Below are 17,323 nucleotides of genomic sequence, written 5' to 3' on the forward strand. Positions count from 1 at the left end.
ATGGGGAACCTGCAATTCTCACAATTCCTGCATGACTTTTGGTGATGCTGGCTGAGAATTTTAGGAATTCTCTGAAGTCCTAAAATTACTGGTGAATGTCAGATTTGGGATCACTGCTCCACACATGGCTTTAAGGGGGAGGAATTTCCAAAACAATCTAGAAAGAAAATGATATACAGAGAGTCAAATAAGAAGGAGTCTGGGAGTACCTTTGCTGGCTCGGGAATTCTGGGAGTTGGAGTTACACATCTTACTTACCAAATTTGAAAAACACTGGCATAAGTTTTATAAGCTGTGACTCAGTTCATCAGAGGCAACTTTATCTGATGTTGAATGAAAGTTAAATTCTTTTAATAAAATTGGTTAATCAGAAAAGGTACTCAAGAGTCTCGTTCTAACTTTGCCATGGGTGGGTAAACACTCTCCAACAAGAACATTATAATTTCTACTAATGCTCCACCTTAAACACATTTCATCTAATGTCTTGTTCAGTTGGGTGAAAATAAATTCTAAATAGGCATATTTACAGCCTTATTTTAACTTTAACTTATTGGTCATTGTTAACTTTATTTTCTTAAAGAAGGGGGAAGATCTGCAGGGGGGAACAGATGGGAAATCAACATGCCATACTGAGAGTTTGTCTCCCCGCTTCCTCTAGCTCTTTGGATTGTTAGCCATCAATCATTATGACTTGCTTCTTGCTGCTTTTGCTTTTGTTATCGGTTCCAGAACGTATAACATTCAACTTGCAAAGAATCTGTCATCTTATGCTTCTGTTTGACAAACTGTGAACTGTTTCACATTGGTTCAGTAGAGAGTGGATCCTGGATATTTGGCAATAAGTGAAGTTTTACATCTTATTCGTCCCAATGAAAACCTGACACACAGTATATGCCAATGAAGGGCTTTGTGAAAGAATAATAACAACGAAGTATTTTTATACATGATTGCACTTCTACCTGGTAACACATTGATTTCTCAATATGTTGTTCTTGGAACCAGAGCAGGGGTGGGATTCTACAGGTTCGCATCTATTCGCTAGAACCGGTTGTTAACATTCAGAGAACTGGTTGTTAGAAGAAATTACTGGCCTAATCCTGTAAGGAAGGCAGGAAGGAAACATTCTGGTGTTGCTTATAGAAACTGCCTCTCCATTAACCCTTATTACATTCTTGGCAGGACTAGACTTCCTGTCTCAGGAACTTCTCTGGAGTTTATTTTCCCTCCTTTGCTGGTACTTTGTTTGTATGGAGTGACCATTCAAAGTTACAATGGCACTGAAAAAAGTGACTGATGACCATTTTTCACACTTACGACTATTGCAGCATCCCTACAGTCATGAGAAGCCAAGCGAGGAGATGCGTGCCTTGATGTGAGTTATGTTGAGTTGGTCCCGCCCAGCCAATCACATTACCACAAAGCCACGTCCACCAACTAAGCCATGTCCATAGAAGCAGTTGTTAAAAAAATTGAATCCCACTTCTGAACCAGAGTTATACACATTGTGCAATTTCTGATGCAGTGCAGTGATAAAATAAGAATAGGAAACGAATCAATTACTTAATTGCAGTTTCAGGACAAACTATCACCTGCACTTTTAAGTTTGCATGTTTCTCTGTTTTCTGATGCAATTGCTCAGCCAAGAACTTATCTACTATTGAAAAATTTAAAAATTAAGTTCAAAAGTGTTGATTAAATGGCACACAAAAATATATTTGTTAGGAAAATTGTATATACAGTAATAAAAAAAAAAAAAATTTAAAATGGCAAGGCGATGAGCTTAGATGAGCTACAAGGTCCCCTCCAACTCTGTTAATCTGTTACCCCTTCGGGATGTGGAAATGATGATCTACATAAAATCAAAACTGAAAGAGATGTCCATTCTTAGTTTAATCCTTAATTCAAACTTCACCAATTACCAGTTTGGTATTAAATAAATGACTTAATCATAATAATGACTTAGATCACAGGTGTCAAACTTGATCATGTCACATGATGTATTGCAACATATCATGATGTTTTTTGCCTTTCAGGAGCTGGGTTGGGCAGCGCTTGTGCGTGATGCATCCATTTTGACACCCCTGACTTAAATTTTGGACTAGCTTCAGGGTGTTTTTTTTTTAATAAAATAAGCACCATTTCCCTCCTGTTCACATTCCACAGACTATTGGGCATGGAAGACTGGTCCATGAGATCCAGCTTGGTCCAGTTCACCAAGCTTGAAGGTAGTGAGTTCAAGTCCCGCCTTAGCTATGAAAGCCAGCTGGGTGACTTTGAGCCAGTTACTCTTTTCCACCCAATCTACCACACAGATTTGTTGTTGTTATGGGGAAAATAGGAGGAAGGAAGTATGTTGGATATGCCGCCTGGAGTTATTTGTAAAAGTAATAAAGGCAGAGTACAAATAAATAATAGACATTTTGTTTTGGCAGGAGTTTGTGGGGGGGAGTTACCTGCAATGTGGTATCTTCCGGGAGGGGGAAGGGAATGTAAAGCTCACATGCTCATGGTGATGTGGAAATACACACATTCCAAGTAAAATAAATATATGTAATTATGTATGCAGTGGAATAGTAGCTCTGTTTTTCCAGGATTCTAGATGATGCAGAGAATGCTTTCTGGATATAAACATTGCTGCAGATGCTGATGTAAGCACAGAGCATGCTTGTTTATTTACTGATCAAAATATTTGTACAATATTTGACTATTCCTGTAACTAAAAAGGGGAGTTACGGTCGTGATCCTGCTTCTCCCACCAATGCATTGAGTGCTCATGAAAATCATACGGAAATAAATTAAAAAGCGATCGATGATCCCTGGGCTTGAAGGCATTGTTGCTCCAACAGATTGAAGGCTACTCCTGCATACAATAGGATGCAAGCCTATTCAATGACTATGTGGCACTCCCTATAAAGCATACTTTTGTACTTAAGCTTCAGCTGGAGGTTTTTTTGTGGGGGTGGGGGGTGGGGGTGAGATTTATTTCCCAGTGACTCTATAAAGTCCCAATCTGGCAACCATTACATTGACATTGTCCAAATTCATTCCCCTGTTTATGGCCCTTCTTAATTTGTAATGCCTTCAAAGCCATTAATTGTACAAGAGCATTTACAGAAGACTCCATCTGACTGTGAAGCCACATGCCTTTTCTCCTACAGTTGGCAGCAGAGGCTGAAAAGAACAATGGCTGGAGAGGGGGGTTGCCTGCCATCTGCCAACTTTTTTTTTTTTCCACAGAGCTTTTTGTCTTTTTCCTCCTTTGCTGTTGCCAGGAGAGGAGAAAGCGCACCATGGAAGTCTATGAAAGAATTGTCGCAGAGGGAGAATAATGGCATGTGTGCAGAGCCCAAAGGGGAGGGGAATAATAGGAGAGAACGTGAGCCAAGAGCTTTCAGCAAGTACATCTCTCGATTGTCTGCAGACGATAGACTCACGTGCACTGACTGACACACACAAACACACACACACACCACAACAGGGCCTGCAGATAAGATTTTCTGATAGAATATAGCATATTTCAGAATTATTTGCATTGTGTGTCTATGTATTTGCTTTCTAAAAAAAACTGTTTTTAATTTGCTTTCTAAAAAAAACTATTTTTAATTTAAAACAAATTGACAAGGTGCTTAATAAATAAAACAATTGGGCAGCCTAGTTCTGTAAGTCACATATAAAATATGCACTTGTACATATTTGCCTTTATTTCACCATGTGTACTTATACCGGGTACAATCCTACTTCCAAAGAAGCAGCTGCAGATACTTTAAAAAGTCCATATGCAGGTCATCTGAACTTTACATATTGCATGAAAATACTATCCAAAGACTATCACTCTGGGGCATGGGGACACATTGAAAACATGTTTCCAGCCAGCCAGGATGGCTTCTAGTGCTGTTGTCCATCTACATCTACCAATCTGCTAGGCACAAAGTAGAGACTTCTTGGTGGCCACTTTGTCCAATGTTCCCAAATTTCGCCATGGTTTTCTTGGCAGCAGACAGCATAACTGGGCAGCTCCTGATCACCCATCATCCAGCAGAGGGCAATGCACAGGCTGGACATTGGGGGTCAATTTCACATTAGCAAACAGTAAAAGAAAAGGAAGACCAAGAATACCAAGCAGATTCCCATGGAGAAATGAGATTTCCCTGAAGCCCTTCCATCAGTGCTGCAGGCCACAAGGGTGAAGATTTATTTCCAGTTGGACAGATGTTCTGGGAAAGCATTCTATAAGGCTTCTTTGAAGATGAAGACCCATTGCTTGGCACTATCAGGATTAATAGGAGCAGGAAAACATAGTCCCCTGGTATATATCCTGCTGAGTGATAGCTTGGAATTGTTGCAATTACATTGGTAGTGCGCAACTCAGGATGGCTTTTGGGAAGAATACTTGGAATCATACACATTGCTCCATCTTGGATAGCTTCTGCCCTCCTCATCTTGGTGTGTGTTTTTTTTAAATTCGTGGAAGAGGAACAGAGAAAATAAGTGCAACAGGCTTGAAATGGGAGTTTCAAATGCCTGTAGATTGTAGACCTACTCCTAGGGAGGGAAGCGGGGGGTGAACAGAGTGCATATGGATCAGGAAGACAGCAAAGTTATTGTTCTGATAAACAGAATAGTCACAGGAATCTCACACATAATGCCAATGTATGCAAAAGAGAAGGCTGGTAAAGGCTTTTTGGGGCCAAAGACAAATCATATTCTGTGTTTGATCCCTACAGTATTGCTTCTTTCTTATTCCCAGCCCTTGAGTGAAACAACCAGATGCCATCAACAGAAAGTGCATCCTTAAAATAAGATTTCTCCTTTTTATTCCAGAGGTGTCTGCAGATGTGACTTTAAAAAAAAATCAAGATGGTGGCCACAATAGCCACCCAAAAAAATCAGGCAGAGCTTCAATTATGGCCACTTTCCTCCCTATTTTTATCATATCCAATGGACACCCCATCTTCAGCTAGTGCTTTCTGAGAACTAATCCAAGTGAGTAATTATAAGCATGGAGCATTTTCGCCCCTGGACCTGGATAAACACGACTTGGCAAACAGTAGTTTTCCTGACAATCAGCAGTTTTGGTAGAAAGGGAAAGGAAGCTAGGGGCATCCACTCATTATTTTGCGGGCATTAAAACAATAAAATAAATCAGTAAAGTAAAACAGCCATTTGATGTAGTGGTTAAAGCACCAGACTAGACACCATAAGACTGTAACTTCTAATCTCACCTTAGGCACAAAGACAGCTGGGTGACTTTGGGCTGTCATTCTTTCTCAGCACTAGGAAGAAGGCAATGGCAAATCACTTCCATAAAAACTGCAGGCACTAGTTTAGGCAGTTGCCATGAGTGAACACTGACTTAAAGGTAAAAAGAGGGGGGGAAAGCAGTAAGGATAACCATATCAGCAACATGACTGTTGTGGTAATTAGTGGTCAGCAATCAGGGCAGGAACTTTTATGTTGGCACATTTTTCTCCTGGCTAAAGGAGTGATGGATATCATTTTAATGTGGCCATGTGCTGGTGCCTTAAATATAGTTTATCTTATGACCACATTAGAAACTAAAAAAACTGTGACTTGCTGAGTTTTGACATTTAACTTGGAAGGAAACAGTAAAAATCCAATGCATTCTTTTAAAACCTGAGCTAGATATCAGATTAAGGGATGATCTCAATTTTTTTCTTGTTTCTGTTTTGAAAACAGTTTTGAGAAAACCCTAAAAATGGAAGAAGTAAAAATAGGAAATAAACAACATCTAAATTACTCATTGCCAAATTTTGAGGTAAAGCAATTGCACAATATAAACTTCATCTGGGAGAACACCACGTATAACACAGAGCTAAATCTAGATACCTCAATGGCTATCCAACATTCGCCCTCTGAGAATCTTCCTTTGCCAAGGGAAAGAAAGAGAGAAAACATTCTCCCTTGAATGAAATGCAGCCTTTTTTGTATATGAAAACTATAAGGAGAAGGAAAGTTTTCCTGTCCATCACACTAAGTTCTGAAAAAAATTGCATATTATATATGATAAAATTTTTGCTTATGGCTAACACGTAAAACATATGAATTTATTTAAGACAGTTGAACGCAATCCCATATTGCAATATTCTCAGGAGGAATGTGCCTTGAATACAATGAAAAGCAATTAAAGTACATCACAACTTTTATCAACACAACAACAAATGGAATTTATAGGCATATTTTTCACAACGGAGAGGCCCAAGCTATACGAGTTATTTAAAAGAAGAGAAAGAAATCAAAAGAAAGGAAGGTCCCAGAGAGGGTGTTCCCTCCAAGACTTTTAGAGATACATATTCCATTACAATGGGATATTATTGCGTAAAATGTTCTCTCCTTGACAATGATTTTTCTGCCTCACTTCATTTGATGGGCGCAATGAGGTGAATGCCTTTAAGACTGCAGCGTGGACAGACATACAGATATGACAAAAGGCTATCTTTTGGATCCCTTGTTCCAAAGTAGTTTAGATCTTGAAAAGTTAAATTTGTATTTTATGTTATACCTGGGAACTAGGTCCTAGTGCATCTGTCAAACAAGTCACAGACCTAATTAGGTGAGGGCATTCATTCCAAGTTAGTAATCTTGTAGCTATTTTTTTTTGGATCAACTGCGGTTTCTAAACTGTTTCAGATGAATTTTTTTTTAAAGGGGGAAAATGCAAGTCAATTTTGAAAATTGGGCCAAAAGAAAGATGCTGATTTTCAACATGTCCATTTTTATTTTTATTTTTTGCTTTCGAGTAAGGGTTGCGGTGATTATTATTTCCAACAATTGAAAGAAACAATTTTAAGTCCATTTCAAAAACCATATTCTTTCTGAATATAGGTGAAAAGAAAATTACAACCTGTTGTGGAATTCAAAGAAGATGCAATTATATACGTTCTTTTGAGATTAAGAAAAATCACCTGGAGAAGGGCTTTCTGAATGCATGTTATAGCATATGTGAGTATCTGGAAAGTGTAAGCTTCTAGAGTTCCTTAGAAGGCTAATAAAACTTTCAACGTATATGCAAATTTCACATTAATACTAGCTGTTCATTGATACAAAATAGCTGTATCAACAACAGAAAATCACTTCATATTTTCCCTGACAAGGACAATGCATCCAAAATGAGATGGGTAACTCCTGGAGATTTTAGAAATAAATGCAGCATTTAAAATGGAAAAGGAGTGGTATAAATAATAAAAGAGGCTACAAGCCAAGGCAGAGATAGTCAAGGGAAGTTAAGTGTTGCTATTCTTTTAACATCTAGCCTCACCAAGTTGATTCCTGGTTTATAGGTAGACAATTATATATGCATATGTACATACATACTTTGGGATAAAATTAGGCTACCAGGAGAAAATTTAATGGAATAGAAAGAAGGAAAGGAGTAAAAGGTAAAGTATAGTAATAATAATAATAATGGCAACTATAATTTATGGCCATTTCACCATTGGATTGTCAACGATGGATTGGCCATTAGATGTCATTTTTTATTTTCCCCTTTCCTTTCCTTTCCTTTCCTTTCCTTGCTTTGCTTTGCCTTGCCTTATTTTATTTTATTAATATCCCACCTTTTCATCTTTATAAAAAAACTCAAGGTATGGACATACCTAATACTACTTTTTCCTCATATTTTTTCTAAAAAAACCTTGTGAGGTGGGTTGGGCTGAGAGAGAATGACTGGCCCAAAGTAACCCAGCTGGCTTTTATGCCTAAGGCAGGACTGGAATTCAGTTTCCTGCTTTCTAACCACTAATCACTATATCAAACTGACTTATATACAGTAAATAAATAATATTAGAAACAATAGAAATATTAGAAATAAAAGTATTATAAACAAAATATATTATTTATGGCACATATGTCAAGGTGATATCAGCTTGGCAATTAATAATAACATCAACATATAGGAAATATTACTGACTAGCTACCTATATCTCTGCTGTAACATGGTGAATAATATACAACAAACAAACATATCCCTGACAGAAGGCAAGATGATCTACATTATAAACTATGCATTCTTTGCAGGCTCTAAAACAAGGATTACAGCTGAAAACTGAGTTACTGCCTTTTTAGAACCAAGGTATCAGGTATTCCTCAAAATGGTACTAAATGACTTGTCAGAATTTATTTCTATTTTACAGAAAATTAAAGGTGGCTGATTTTTTTTTTGTTTGCCAGATCCCATACAAGACTGTAGAAATTGTGACAAGATTTCATGAGGCTCTAACATTAACTAATGTAACCTCGTGAAGACAGAGATGAGATCACCCATATGTTGGGAGTTTGGAGGAGATTTGGGAGGATAAGGTAGTGGTGTCTGTGGAAGAAGTTGAGCCATTTGAATATTAATAAATATATTTAAGCAACTATTTGGCCACCACCAGAAGAATAGAGGCATCTTACAGTTTCAACATAATTGCATGTATAATTTTGTATTTCCATACTACTGGATTATGAAAACACTCCAATTCCTATGTATTGAGGCCTTGCCCATGGAATGTTAGTGAAGATATTCATGTATACTTGACCTGGCTTTGCAAACACATCATACATTTTGGAGATTGAAGCACTCTAGTTTCTTGCTTGAGTAGACTAAAAGAACCTCATCTTCATAAAGGGGAGTAAACCTGTAAGACACACATGAGATGGAAATTTGGGGATTTACCTGAAAAGATTTCCACTCTATTTTACTTCAAATACATTTGCAGATATTCCAAACTGATCTGAAAACAAAACACTGCACAAGAATGAAGAGAATAAATGTCAGCCTTACCAGGCAGATCAGACAGGAAACATGACCAGTTAAATTACTTCTACTTTATTGTACACTTATAGGGCATGTCACATTTTTCAGCTTTCAATTTCCAAACATTAGGGATGCTCAAAAGTTGTGACATGTCTTTGGGATTGTAAAGATATTTTGGTTACTTTAATATAATTTAGATGTGCCTGGTAAGTAACTACATTTAACATTTTGTTTGTTTCATAACAGCTACATTAACAGAATCTTTGCAAGTCTGAAAGTACAGTTCTCCCAGCATCACTTTTATAGCCTGATAAGTAAGACAGGGTCCCTTATGAATCTCTTGCTGCACCCACTATGCAGCTGCAGGCTATGCTGTCTCTTATCAGACCATTTTCTCGTAATCATCTCTTTATTTCATCTCCCAAAGTAAAACTCCAAGAAATGAACTAGATCGATACATAAACAACAAGTCACAAACAAGGGAGGGGACTGGTTGCTATATCTCTCACCAAAAATGTACTTTTAGCAAAAAGAGAGGCAACAAAATGGCTATGGGGATTCTCAGTCATCCAGATCATGGTTATCCCAAAGGTGCTTTTTCAAAAGGCAGCTGGACTTTGTTTTTTCTTGAAGATGTTTCACTTCTCATTCAAGAAATTTCTTCTACTCTAAAGAAGCTTCTTGGATGAGAAATGAAACATTTTCAAGAAAAAACAAAGTCCAGTTGCCTTTTGAAGCCACACTTTTGGGAGAGGCAACAAAAGAAGATTCAAAACACTTCAAAGTAGTCTTCAAGTGAGCACCACGGTGAGTCAATGTTCTGCTGGCAGCAAGACCATGTTGTTATGGTCTTGAGACAATGAAAGCTGCATCTGGACAGAAAGAAACATGACCCTGAATATCTACTCCTTATGTGCATATTATGATAACTGTCAGTTTGCAATTATAAGTTGAGCAGTGGGAATCAAAGATTCCATTAGCTTGCATCTGTAATGCAACTATTTAAGGATCTATAGCTTGAGTGAACCTTATTTATTAATCACTTTAAGATTAAGACCTTTGGATCAGCAAGATTTTACTGTATTAATTGAGTGAATTGCCTTCTTGAGAAAGATGTCTTAAGGATGATTTTAAAAGCTTTGGGAAAATATTATTTTTATTACAGAGTAAGAGAATGCTTAGAATATGGATTTTGGAAAGTTAACAATGGATTAAGAATCCATGTTGTTTGGAATTATAGTTATGAGTTAATTAGAAGAATTATTCCCGTGGGAAATGGAGATAGTTCGGATTATTTTTTTAAAAAAGAAACAAGATAACGAGACTTAAAGGTTTGACACTAGAGGGAGCTAGAGGATAATACATACTTTTCCTTAAAGTATTAAAGAATGGGGCAAAAATTTCTTAATAAATACTGGTCTGCAAAATTCCTATATATGATAGAAACAACATGTCTTAATGAAATTACAGAAGAAGAACAAGTTAAAATGGACAATTCTGAAACTAATTTGAAAGGAGATTTAAAATGGTCAAACAATATGGAGAAAGATGCAGTAGACACGCAAATGAGACTGATGGATGTCTCGTTCCATAAAGAAGCTGTACAATTTTAAACCAGAAAAGGGATTTGGATAACTTTTTCTTACTCGATCTGCAAAATAAGCTCTGTTAAGATCTTGAAGAACTTCAGAAGTGATTAAAAAAAGGGTAAAAAGTTTAGTTATTGGATGTGCTGTGATGAGTTCTGTTAATGTTTTGAAAAATTAAGATTCTTAAAAATTCAGGAAAGGAATACAACATTGACTGATTCAATCAAGGTTAAAATTGAAACTTAGTTATATCTGGTTCCCTTACCAGACTTATGCTGACCAAGAACAAATGCTGAGTTATAGGATTTTGTTTCTTAGTTAGGATATGAGTTATGATATGTATAGTTAGGATATGAGTTTACAGAGGGTGATTCTCCAGTAAAATCATTCTTATTTGCTGGGATGAATATGGAAGTTCCTTCTTCTTTTTCTTTCTTTTACATCTTTTTTCCTTCCTTCATGTATTTTTGTAGTTTGTATTCATATTTGTTCTTTCTATTCATAATTCTTAATAAAACTCTTTTAAAATAAGAAACATAGCAAAGTGTAAGAATTCCTATCATAGAAAAAAAATTGTCTCAACCCCAAAGAGAAACTATTTTAATCCACTTAAACTCCAAATAATGTGAACTTAAGAAATTGAAGAGAGAAGCCTTCCTAAGCAAAGGACAGTTAAAAAAAAATCATTATTCCTAGCATCATTAATAAGAGCAGGCAAGGCTATGATATGGACATCAGAAAATCATTCATTTTTCATTATATGCAGTGTACCACAGAATGTGAAGAGAGAGGCAGAGAATTTAGAAGCTGCGAATATAACAATATTTACAGGATATGAGGAGCATCCATGAAATGTGGCTGGCAGATGTGGATCTTATACAAGAGCATATCCTTTAGAATTTACATAATAAAAACTGCAAAAATCGTACAGATAGTCCAGACCAAAGATAGTTTAAAAACTAAGCCCCAGGGGCCTCATGCAGCCCTGCAATTCCATTTCTTCTGCCTTCCCACCCAATCTTTCTAATTTATGGCTCAAAATACATACATTCCCAGATGATCCATCTGAAGATAATGTCAAGAGCAATAGCACAAATGCTGAAAATATCAATTCAAATTCTAAACTTTGTAACTGAAAAATATATAAAAATGCGTAAATCCTAATGTAGGTTTTTTTAAGGGAAAAAAAGAATTTCTTGCTAAGGAAATAAAAATAAGCAAATAGTCTTTCTTTCTCTTTTTTTTTTCTCTCTCTTTTTCTTCCTTTTTTCTTTTTTCTCCCCCCTCCCCAATTTATTGGCCACCCAATTCACCCAGTGGACTCCGTATTCATGATTTTAGGCTGCCCATCCACTCCTACTTTTTCTGCACTCCCAAAATGAAGCATGAAAATGAAATGTGTTTCCTGATCACCAAGAAGTTCTCCCTTCCTAATTTACATTACACACCCAGCCAATGTCAATGAAAGTTGAAATCAAGCTGTGCCACTTAGCCTTATCACATGATGATTCCTATTTAGTGAGTGACAAGGGACATATATAGGGTATTTATAAACCCATAGGAAGAACCCTTGTAATAGAAAATATGTAGTTCAGCATATGCCACATTTTAGAAAAAAATCCACTGAAACTTAAAGAGATGCAGAGAAAGTCAACAAGGATGATCTGGGGGATGGAAACAAAGTTTTATTAAATAAAGGTGTGGCATAAGATATCATAGAATTATAAACTTGATGGGAACATTTAGGCCATTAACCTCAATTGTCCGCAGCACGGAGGAATCTAGATTAAATCTTCTACATCAGAGGTGGGAAACCATGAACCCTTTATGACTTCATTTTCATAATCTATTCCACCCAATTTGTCATCAGTGGCAAATTAAAAAACCTTCCCTTTATCTCTTCATCCCTTTGTCCCAAACTCATCAATACAGCTATGCATATAGTCTAAGACTCAACCTTAGATCTCCATTTGAGATCTCCTAGCCAGGCTGACCTGGTAGAATGTCACACGGAAGAAAATCCCCAGCAGCTCAAGAAGTAACAGCCTCAAGTTAAGGAAAAAAAATTCTAGTTAAATGCTATGAAAAACTTCCTAATAGCAACAACTATTCAGCAGAGGAATGAATTGCAAGGAAATGGTAAACTCTCTTTCAGTGGACATGCTCAAAAAGAGGCTGAAAACAGCAATATGTCAGGTATGTCTGGAATCCTGAGCTTGTGCCTAAATTTCCCACTTCAGTTCTATGCTTTTATGTCCTCTTCTTGAATCACAAATGTCTGTGTCTGTGCACTTGCATGTCCTTCCTTCTGTCCTTCTTTCCTTCCTTCCATCCTTCTTTCCTTCCTTCCCTCCCTCCCTCCCCCCCCTTCCCTCCCTCTCTGATCCCTGATTTGTTTTCAGGTTTTAGTTATTTTTTCAAGCACATACACATAAATACACACACTTCCTGATGATCCATCTGACGATAATGCATCAACAATATAAAAATTACTGGGCGGACAGGTGAAAATTAAAAAGTAATTTAAAATAGATGCTGAATGGAGTCAACAGAATCACCCCTGCTCACTTACATCATCGGCTACAATAATAAAACTAGAGGCAGACATTTTTGAGCACTAAAATGATTGGAAACCCAGAATCTACTTTCAAGGAGAAATAAATAGGAATGTTTAACCTATGATATGTTTTGGGCCCTGAACTAGGACAAATAAGTGATTCAGAAATCTATAGGATGTATTTAGAATTAAGGTAATGGCAAAAAAAAAAAAAAAACAACCCACCAAAACCCACCACCCTTGTTCAGCAGGTGAAGAAACTCCACAACCCCCAGAAATTATCCTTCTCTTAGACTAGTGCTTCAATGTTTTAACATAGAAAATTATTTTAATTGTGATGCTTCTGACACGAATAAACATAGAAAATGAAGTAAAGATAATGAAGTTGGAAAAATCCAGACTCTAACCCCCAATTAGGCAGAGAAATTCACTGAGTGAGTTTAGGCCAGTCATTCTCTCTGTTGTCCCAGCGTAACTTACAAGGTTATTACTGTATGAGAACAAATAGAAGGAAGAAATGATATGCACATTACCTTGAATTTCTTATTAAAAAGCAGAATATAAATGCAATAGCTAGATAGGTAGAAGTCAGCAGAACAGCCATACCACTGTAAGAAGGAAAATGTTCCTTCTATATATTTATAACAAAATAATAAGAGAAGAATTAGGCCACAAGTCAGTAAAATGCATAATAATGAAGACACGTTTAGCTGAGATATTAGTCAGATGGAAAGATTGGTTTTATATCTATCAAAACATGGTTTAGAAAATCCTTATAAAACAGAGAAAAATTATAAATTGCAAATACTATCCAAGGCATTCTTTCTAGAAGAATAATGTCAAAGTGGAAAATGTACAGCAAAGTGTACACAATAGGAAAATGTATTGAATAGAATAGAATTCTTTATTGGCCAAGTGTGATTGGACACATAAGGAATTTGTCTTCAGTGCTTAAGCTCTCATTGTACATAAAAACTATAAATGATAAATAAAGCAGGATTTTGGAGGAATGAAATATTATGAAATTATGCAAAAAATTAATCTGAATAGGAGTATGAGAGTGCTAGAAATGTGCAAAACAGCAGTAGAGGCAAGGATCAAAAAATAGATAGAGCCAGGACTAAAAAATTAATCAAATTATCTTAGATTAAATGTAAATATATTGTAACTCAATAATTATATTTAATCTAAGATAACTTGATTAATATCATTTCTCCTATTTTCAATGGTGGAAATAGTTTGGACAAATTCCGGAAGTCATAAGATTTGCACCTGTGACTGTCACAATGTTAAAATGACTAATAAACTGATGTAAAGGTTTTTGGAAAATCAGTGAATTAATAAAATGACTTTTCTTTAAAGTAAAACAAATGATCATGTAAAATCATCAACAAAATTACCAGGAAATATTATAAAGGAGACTTTGGCAAAATGTTTTGGAGGTGGTAAGAATGTAATATACTCTATTGATGTGGTATAAGGTAAGGTATCCACATATTTTAATACTATTAAAAGAGTACTAAATAATTACTGGCTTTATAATCAGAGTTAAAAACTAGGATTGATTTGGAATCAACATAATTATTTGTCTCTTAGGACTATTCAATCTTTACTTCAGATATTGTACTCTAATTCATATACTGATTTATATAACATGCAATGAAAGCTACTGCTGTATTTATCAGCTGAGTACTTTTTGTACTTACAAGTATGTTCAGAAACACAGAGAATTGACAGGATAATATGTTTGGGTTATGATCAGATGGAATATGGACTAAAGAGACATATATAAATTTGCTGAGCTATAAAAATTCCAGTCATGGGTATCAGTGTCTGTTCGTCCAAACACAAGTAAACAAGTGTTTTAAAAACCCTCCCCAAAACTAAATGAGATAAGAAACTTTTTTAAAAAAAATTGAGGTAAAAATAAAGTATGGCAGCAACAACCCACAACAAAATAGGCAAACAGTTTTAAGGAAATTCCTCGGAAAATTCCAAAAGCCACAATCTACAGATTCCCCATAGAATAAATTTTCCCTGACACCTTTCTCAAATGTATCCAGAGGAAAAAGACAGAACAAAATAGCAAGAAAATGACGAATCAGAAAGATGCTCGAGAAAAAAGAAACCAATCTTAAATAATCAGCAAGCAGATCAAAGACAGCATTTCAATGTGATCAGATAATGGTCTGGACGTATTACGTACCAAGATGAGAATGGGCATTAAACAGTACTTTCAGATAATAAATAAGGGAATGTTTTGCTTTTAAAAGGGAAGTTATGGTGGCTTGAACTCTGTAGGAATGCATTATGTCAGAATGCTTGGGAGAAGGGCTAGGATGACCAAATTCACATACTGTGATGGTCTAAAGGAAATACCATCAGACTTTGTATAAGAAACTAGAAATAGCAGACTTTCTAGCAACCAAGCACTATTGAAACTGCTCATTTCTGAACTTGAATGCACCTGAATTGCTAAGTGGCCAGAGATGGAATTTACTTTCCTGGAGTTATGAAATGGCCTTGGTTGGTTTGCTTTAATCTGAATCAGTTTAGATTTTATATGTATTTCATCTTCATCAAAGGCATTAGATACTGAATGAGATTTACATTCAGTATCTCTAAATTGGAATTAGAAGTGACTAACATGGTTTAGAAACTTTAATTAGCTACTGTGCAATCATGTTTTAGACTCCTTTGGAAATATGTTTTAAGAAGAAAAGGAGGAGAGTAGAAAGGAAGTGATTTTTAAGGAAGATTTATTTGCCAGTGAAAGGAGAAACTTTTTATTTCATGCCTTTAAATTCAAACATTGGAAACAATGAGCAAACATCTTTATCATGGTCACTGGTCACAATTATGGACAGTTTCTTAACAGGATTTAGAAACTTTAGATAACAAGAATGTGTAAACTAAGGAAAACTATAAATAAAACTATTAGAATACTAAAATAAGAAGAATTAAACACTAAATTATAAGAGGATGATTAAAATGTTAAAATACTACATAGTTAAACTATGTGAATATTTGTGAACGGAATTATTTGTAAAAGAAGAAACAGACATCCTGCGAACTTAAAATTACATTTAATGTTCTTTCGTCTGCCTCTGCTGACATTGTCAGAATATTAAGCTACCATTACAAAGATCTTTGCCTTTATATATTATTAATCAATTTAGCCCTTGCATGCGTACTAGGCCCTCTCAACTGCCTTCCATCTGTAATTAGCTCTGTTGTTTTTGCTTCTGTCATATTGGTTAAAGGAGACTTATCTCTTGTTGTTGCTTTCTCCCATGCCTGACCCAGCCTGGAATGCTTATCTCTAGGAGGTGATGTTAACATGCCAGCTATTGCAATTTGTTGCTTTGCTCATGACCTCGTAGTTGGCCCGGCTCGTTCTTCATTATTCCTGTCTGCTATAACTTGAGGCAGCTCTGCCAAGCTTCTCTGTATTTGGACAGGCCTGGCTGTGCCTTCATAGGATGAGTTCATATGCCCGGGGATTGGGAAGGGGGGGGGGGTTGCCATCGGTACCTGTTCCCCAATGGGAGAAAGCAACAAGAGATAAGCCTCCTTTAACCAACATGACGGAAGCAAATACAATGAAAATAATTATGGATGGGAGGCAGTTGAGAGGGCCTATTACATGTGCAAGGGCTAAATTGATTAATGATATATAAAGGCAAATATCTCTGTAATGGTCATGGTGTGCACTGAAGATGGTGTTTGATTTCGTTGTATGAGGTGCAATGACAATAAAGTAAGCTAAATTAAATTAATACTCTGATGATGTCAGCAGAGGCTGATGAAAGCTTAGTAAGTACATTAAATGGAATTTTAAGTTCCGGAGATTGCAGGATGTCTGCTTCTTCTTTTACAAGTATACCTGGAACTCGTATTTTTAGAATAGTTTGTAATGAATTATTTGTATATTGAAACTACAGTATTAAAATACTGGCTTGATAAGCTACTAAAATATAAAAAAAACTTCAGGTATGACCCTTTCAGTCCTTTAATCAATAAATCATAATTACAATTTGCCAATATTTATTTATATTTCATGTCATCAATATAGTACACCAATCTTAAATTCTTAATTTTTCCTTATTATGACACTGTATTTGGACCACTGCTGAAGAAAATTTTGCTACTTGTTATGAGATTTTAGGATCTTACCTGCCAGTAGATAAACGTAAGTATTTAGGTAAGTATAATTCATAGCTGTCTCCATTTTTTGTCTTCGCCACTAACAAATTACTAAAAGCATTCCTAATCAAACATAATTTTAGAAGAAAAGACCAATATTTCTAGCACAGATCTATACATGGGCTGAGTCTGTCATTAGTATGATATCTATCCTTAAAGACCTCTGAAAGAAAAACACTAAAGAGCATACTTGGAGATATTTTGAAAAAGTAAATT

The 17,323-nt window shown here is 35.9% G+C and overlaps 1 protein-coding gene across 1 annotated transcript in view; it reads right to left on the reverse strand.

Annotated features, from left to right (window-relative positions):
• Positions 1–17,323, reverse strand: part of ALX4 (ALX homeobox 4) — a 69,252-nt gene that overhangs the window by 24,006 nt on the left and 27,923 nt on the right. The window lies entirely within an intron of this gene.

Source organism: Pseudonaja textilis, chromosome 1, assembly GCF_049901715.1.
Source record: "Pseudonaja textilis isolate UNSWEBS1 chromosome 1, rPseTex1.2, whole genome shotgun sequence".
In the NCBI taxonomy this organism is placed as follows: Eukaryota; Metazoa; Chordata; class Lepidosauria; order Squamata; family Elapidae; genus Pseudonaja; species Pseudonaja textilis.